The 7,041-nt window shown below is 34.3% G+C and overlaps 1 protein-coding gene across 1 annotated transcript in view; it reads left to right on the forward strand.

Annotated features, from left to right (window-relative positions):
- The window catches only part of LOC109536950 (acid sphingomyelinase-like phosphodiesterase 3b), a 127,817-nt gene that overhangs the window by 76,921 nt on the left and 43,855 nt on the right, over positions 1-7,041 (forward strand). The gene's annotated exons all lie outside the window — the stretch shown is intronic.

Consider the following 7,041-nt stretch of genomic DNA (forward strand, 5'->3'; position numbering starts at 1 on the left):
TGATTCGGTTATGTCCAATACTTGTTCCTCTGTGCCTGGAACCCGCACATCTATGGTCCACTATCTTCCTGGAACCACTCTCCTCGCCCTTTGTTGGCTTGAGTTCTTTCAGGTTCTGCTATCTTACTGTAGCATATCCTGAAGCCTCCTTACTGTAGCATACCAGAACTAATCGCATATCCGCAAATTCGTGAAAGGAAATTCAAAGTAAGTCACAGTTTGACAAATTATTGTTAAGATTGACAAGGTCTACCTGTAACTATCTGTTAATGACAAAAGAAAATCATTGCCGCCGTGCCTTTTGATCAAAAAAGTGTAGAAGAGAACTTTTTTGATATCAAAAAGTTTCGTAATTTGAAGCAAAGATCGTAATTTTTCTTATGCTACCAATTAAACCAATTAAACATGGAACCATTTCAAAATAATGCTTAATAACAAAGTTGAAATTCGATCTTCAACTGTTAATACCTTCTAAAAATTTTCAATATTTTTCTCGTACTCCCCAAGGGAGCCTCTATCACCCCTTAAAAGGAATGACGTCAATTTTGAATCACCCTGTATATAGATTTTGGAACCGAAATGAACCGAAAACAAAACCGGAACCGGAACGGAACCGAATTGGAAATTATTTTCTAAACCGGAACCGTAACGGAACCAAAATTTTAAATTTTCCCTTGAACCGAAACCGGAACGGAACAGTTATTTCGTTTCAGGACAGGACGCTCAAAAGTAAGAAAAATCAAGCCGAGTATTGTAATAAGTCGAGTAATAAATCAGTCAAGAGTGGAAGTAAAAAATTGCAACGATTTAATCTACAAATAGAAAGCGAATCTATTGAAATAATACATTGCTACACATATTTTTGCTTAATGGAACTATTCACTAGAAGCTGCAGCAGAAATGCAAATTTTGAAGCAGCAGGAGCTCGCTGAATATGGAAAAAAATATATTAAGTCTCCTAAAATACGAAAATTTCCAGTTTTATTTTCCGGAAATTAATTTAAATTGACAAAACATTGCATATAAAACTTTAATTATCTAATGATTGCCTTCATTCCAACAAAGCATCGGCCTAATAACCAGTAATGTCACGAAAGCAATGTGTACATTATCTGACATACATAACGGTCATTGTTTCATTCGGTATCATATTATGGGTTTATTGTCTTAGTGCCCAGAGATGACCATCAGTTACGCAAGTATTTGTCCCTTTTTACATTTAAGGACGCGAATAAAAATGTAGGGGCTTTAATAACACGAAATCTCGGTTGTTTTTTGTCGCGTTATTAACTGAACGGGGTTGGCTCAGATAACGCCGAACTTTTGGCAAAAGAGGAAATTATGTAACATTACCGGAGGGTTAGAATGCATTTTCTTTGTATTCGGTACTTTTGAATTTGCCTTTACTGTTTCCTTTACGTTCAGATAACAGCCAGCAGTTGCAAAATTAGAGCGCAGAAATTGTCGTTATTTTACTGTTATGTAGGGACCAAAGTGAAAACGGCATCTGAAAATAAAGCGCAACCTCTTAATTGGTTTCGGAGTCCGATATGTTTTGTGTTGGAGATTTATAAATGTACTTGAACCAAGGGCTCTCTATAAGGAAGTCGTCTTAACATCGCATGTGAGGTGCTGACTTTTGTAGGGACATTTTAAGCCGTGACTAGGACATATAAATAACAAAACAGGACAACAAACAATCTAGCTAATTACACTAGCAGCCTAATCATGCAAATTAAAACATTTGAACATCACAGGAAATCATGTAATAATTAAATTAAGAAATCACCTGCGTTGATTAGAAAAGTCACGTCAGATTATTATTAAATCAAAGCATGAGATCGCATGTAGTAGGGATTTGGGTCATGTGTCGAATCGACAGTAATTACTATGGAAATAATCAACGAGGAAAGTCCTCGAACATGTTCGAAATTCACGACAGGGGAATAATTTATAAGCAAAGTTTTGTCGGTCACCTGTGAAAATCTGGGATTGAGCTTTGTTAAAAGGGAATTACGAGCATAATGGAATGCGGCCACTAATTTACAGCTCGTAATTGATCGTTGGGGCACTGCTAGTGTAAACCCACTTTAATACTGTGACCAAACAATATTATTCTGCACATACTATTCATAAAGTTGGCAACCACGAATCTGTCGGCATATTTGGTTAGAAAGAAAAATGGATCTATCTTTTGTGCTAGTGCAGAATCATTTGTTTCAATTCGTTCACATAAGCAACCCATCCAGTGGAGTTCTGTCCTGAAATAGACATATCCCAGCAAAACTCTGACTAATGTATTTGTGGATGTGCATCTGCTGAAATATGGGGAATGGCAAATAACATTTTTGCCCGCCATTCTGCATGCGACATGCTTACACCTCGTTTGTTAATGTCATCATTAGAAAGTTCCAGGAGTTTTCCAGCGCACAAGAAAAGCAGCGAGCGTTAGGAAAGTTCGAAAATTAAATTTAAATGAATTTTAGTGTTTTATGAGGCATGATAAAAGTTTCTAGATGTACGATCTTTATTAATGTGTATGAATCAGAATATTGCAATAGCATGACCTCTGTTCCAGGAGAACCGTTTCAAATTAACTTTACTTTGGGCATGTTTCAATTTGGAAGGTTTTCTTTCTGTATCAGTAGGTTGCCTATACAGGGTGTTTCGTAAATATGTTAAAATATTTTAACAGCGTGTTCTTCTAGTCATTTTAGGGGGGGGTCCACCTGAGATTTTTTTTAATTTGAGGTTTCGTTGTTCAGATATTTGATTTCCACAATGGCGAAAAATAATAGTTTTTGTTGTTTTCCTTTAAAACGGGTAAACATAGAAACTTCAATTTTGGTATACATTATAAGCTAATGGAGTGCCATTTTATGATAGTGTTTCGTGGTTCAGTTCGCTTTTATGCAGGGTAGAAATGTGGAACCCCTACTTTTGTTTTGTTTTGTTTAGAACTTTTTTGTGGGCACTCAAACTTTTCTCGCATAATTTTGTTAACTACTACAAGTTATTGACCAACATTTTTATCTCTTATTATTTTTGCCCACTAGTTTGCCCGAAAACACGAAAATAGTCTTCATTGTCGTTCTCAAAATGTGTAAGTAATGAATTTATTTTTTTAAGTCTAATAACGTTTTCATATCATAATTTTGGTACGCATCATTAGTTGATTATTAACAACCTAAATTGTTGTTTATAATTTATTGTTATATTAAATTAACAACTTGTGTATTTTGCTTCCGATTAAATTTATTAAGTTTGAATAAATTTTACTTAAATAATAACATGGTAACCATATGCGCAACGATATAAACAAACAAAATTAAATTTAAATAACCATTCTAATGTTAACTTAGCAGCTGTTAAAATTGGTCACCTTGACATTCTAGGCATAATGGCAGTCTTTTAATTAAATTAAACATTTACAGACCGTAAAGTTTGCACTGAAGTTTTTATTTCATTAGAAATATTAGATATTCTTTCCTGAAGTTTTTAACACGGTATTTTCTAAGTGGCTCCAGAGTCAAAAATCAAGCGCGTTTAGATCCGGAGAACTGGGAGGCGAGTTTATAGGAGCTTCTTAATTTTTTTGCGGGCTAACTAGTGCTCTTAGGAAAACGCAATAAGGGATAAAAAAGTTGATAAATAACTTGTAGCAATTAAAAAAAATATGCTGATAAAAGTTTAGATGCACACAAAAAAGTTCTGCACAAAACTAAAGTAGGAGTTCCGCATTTCTACCCTGTATAAAAGTAAACTGAACTACAAAACACTACCAGCACAAAGCACTCAATTAGCTGATAATGTATACCAACACTAAAGTTTCCACGTTTAACAGTTTTAAAGAAAAACAACAAAAACTAATATTTTTCGCCATTTTCGGGATCAAATATCTCAAAAATGAGAGAAAACTTAAAAAATTCTCAGGAAGACCCCCGCTCTAAAATAACTAGGACGCTGCTAAAATATTTTAACATATTTACGGAACACCCTGTATATACGAGAAGTATACATACGAATTATACTCAGATTGCATATAAATTCTAGGTTGGTCTCTACATTGACCCTGTGAATTTGTAATTCTGGATAATAACTACACTACATACAGTTCAAATAGAAATAAAGTTATTTTTTTCTATTTTCTAAGACTAAACCACTTGCAGTACTGATTTACGATCAGAATGTTGTGATAAGTTGCTTCGAATTAATTATGCAACTCTTGTTGGTGACTGCAATAATAAATTTTGTTGGCGGAAGTGTACAGTTTAATTCGTTCGTTAATGTTCTTTCCGTCTAAATAAATCAAGACGTAATTACTTATGTATGTGATAATGAATTAATTAATTAATGATGAAATAAAACATACAGAAATTACGCAATCTTTCAAAAGGAATAATCAAATTCTACCATTCTTACCTATGTAGTATACAGCGTGATTCAAAATTTCCCGTCATTCCTTTTAAGGGGTGACCGAGACTCACTTGCGGAGTACGAGAAAAATATTGGAAAATTTTTTTTCGAAAATTTCTGGTATTAACAGTTGAAGATCGAATTTCAACTTTGTTACTAAGTAATATTTTGACATTGTTCCATGTTTAATTGGTAGCATATTGGAATACTTAAGCATTCAAAAAGAAAAATTTCGATCTTTGCTTCAAATTACGAAGATGTTTTATATCAAAAAAGTTGTTTTCTACAATTTTTTGATGAAAAGTCAAAGCGGCAATGATGTTTTCCGCGATTAACAGATAGTTACAGGTGGATAACCTTTGTCAATAATAACAATAATTTGTCAAACTGTGACTTACTTTGAATTTCCTTTCACGAATTTGCGGATATACGATTAGTTCAGGGGATGCTACAGTAACATAGCAGAAGCTGAAAGAACTCACGCCAACAAAGGGCGAGGAGAGTGGTTCCAGGAAGATAGTGGACAGCAATAGATGTTCGGGTTCCAGCCACAAAAGACACAAAAGAAGGTATTGGACATAATTGAATCAGGGCCTTCGGGGAGTACTCAGAGCACAATAACTGACACTATCCCAAGCACCAAATAAATACCGAGGAAGGGACATTTCTACCACGTTTGTACGATACACACAGCACAAGGAGATACAAATGGAGCAGGAATTAATTAACTGAATACGAGAAGCTGCTTGATAAGAGTGGATAATAAGGAAATTAAACAGGCACTAGCTTGTTTGGAGTTAACCATTCAAATGTTTGGTTTTGTATGGTTTATTTGTAAACACCAGTTCGAGGTTATGTTCGAGGTTTTTGCAAATTTCTCAGTTTTTAACACCAATTAATTTCTTTTACAATTTTTTTTGTACTCCTATAACAGCGCCAGACAACACCTCCAGAGGAATGACTACAATTTTGAATCACCCTGTATGTGGATGTAAGCCACTTTTTTTAAGTGACCATCCACATTTTTTTCTTATGCAAAAAATGCGCACTATTTGAAAGCWTTTAGTTTTGTTTCTCAAAGATACGAAAATACTTCAAGCGCGCACGTAAGCAGTCGCATGAAAAATGCTTCATTGTTAAAACTTTTTAAATTGATTCGAATGATTATGAAATAGTCATTATCCATAAACTGTCAAGACCATGATAGATTTGTTCCAAATTCTTGTGGCTATTAAATGTTTTGGGTCCTGAAAATTAAGCGATTTTGTAAGAGATATACTAGCAATAAACATTTTTGGACTTTGATCGACAAATAATGAGCTTAGATTTACGGAAGTGAGTTGAAGAATGAGTTTTTTGGGAAATTTAAATTGTGAATTTTCGACTTTTATCTTTTGAAATGAGTCGCCTTAATTCAAGAGATTAGGCATGCCTAATCTTTAAATCTTACCTTTTAAAGTAAACTTTTAATCAATCAAAACTTAATGCTAATCAATTTTTCACAGAAATACAAATAAGGATTTTTAAACTCATTCAAAAATATTAACATAAGTTCAAATAGTCTCATTTACAAATTCATTGCTCAAACCGCTTGAACAAACGGTTTGAAAATCGCACACCAATTGAAAATCTACAATGAATTTAGTTTTTTTCTGCAAATATTCGGACAAGCTGTAAAATTGGCTTCATAAAAATCAGGTTTCACTGATAACGATCCGAAGAACTAAACTTACAAAGGAGAAATCCCGTAACGAGACAAATTGCTTCGTCTAGCAACATAAAATTGAATTTGGCCAACGTCTGAAACGCATCATTATTCAAAAAGTGTTTCACGTCACCTGGAGCGTCACGGAACGTAATCAGATCAAACGATGTCGACTTTTGGGGCCTGGATGCCTCTTCCTGTTCTTCCCGAGGGCATAAAGCTGCGATAAAAATGTCTCGAGATATGTTTTCGCAGACTTCACTGCTAACTTATATCTGAAGAATGCAGAACTATGAACAAAACCTGTTCGACGTCTCGCTGTTACAAAAATTTCAGCAGGCTTTAGTTCGGCTCCAACTCCCTAATTCCGTTTGTTACGAATTCGCCAGGTCGCAATTTGTCCAAATGTTAAACGATGCACATCAAAATTTCGTTCTCCTAAACTAATTACCTATAGCATCAACTTAAAATGCGTCTTCATTCAGAAAATTTAATCGTAACTCCCAAATTACATTACATAAAACTCTATCTAGCTTCCACTCCTCAACGTTTCCATTTTCCAAGTTTTTCCCGGCGAAATTTCGCATTATTTCTCTAACTTTTGCGCGGTTTCAGAAGTTTTCACAAACAAAAGTTATGCACCGTCAAAGGTACTTGACCTATATTCTAAATGTGGGCACTTTGAAATTATTTAGTTTCAACCTTATCACCAAACATCACAGATAATTTTTTGTTGAACTTATACGACTGATGTTGAAAAAATAGCCTTCGCAACAACTCGCCCTCAGTTCCAAATTGGGTGCAATTATGCGAAATTATATAAACTTTGTCTTTTGGGAGGCACATTATGAAGTCATCCACATATCGTTTAAAAAATTCACACTTATAGTTTAATTTAGATATTATTTGTTCTTCCAAAT

Source organism: Dendroctonus ponderosae, unplaced genomic scaffold (genome assembly GCF_020466585.1).
Source record: "Dendroctonus ponderosae isolate FM_Combo_2020 unplaced genomic scaffold, Dpon_F_20191213v2 Dpon_F_20191213_2, whole genome shotgun sequence".
NCBI lineage: Eukaryota > Metazoa > Arthropoda > Insecta > Coleoptera > Curculionidae > Dendroctonus > Dendroctonus ponderosae.